Raw genomic sequence first — 306 nt, 5'->3', positions numbered from 1 at the left:
ACTTCCTACCTCCTTGCTAAGCACACGCAAATACATCCACAAAAGTACATTTAATTCCGATCTGTAAGATATACATGCAACCACATACACATATAGCTATTATACTTTCTAACTTTATTGATTCCAAGGAAGGACTAAAAAACAGAAAAAACATGAGAAATTCGGGTTATTTTATTTTGCACTTTCGTTTTTTGTGTGTGTGTGTTAATCGGTTGCCATAGAAACGCTTTCACCCCTCTTACAGCTTCTGTGATTTTCCTCTGAGGCTTTATACAGCATCTTTGGATACTAAGATGCTGATCTGTA

The sequence above is a fragment of the Penaeus monodon genome, chromosome 29 (genome assembly GCF_015228065.2).
Source record: "Penaeus monodon isolate SGIC_2016 chromosome 29, NSTDA_Pmon_1, whole genome shotgun sequence".
NCBI lineage: Eukaryota > Metazoa > Arthropoda > Malacostraca > Decapoda > Penaeidae > Penaeus > Penaeus monodon.
This window is presented reverse-complemented; position numbering follows the sequence as displayed.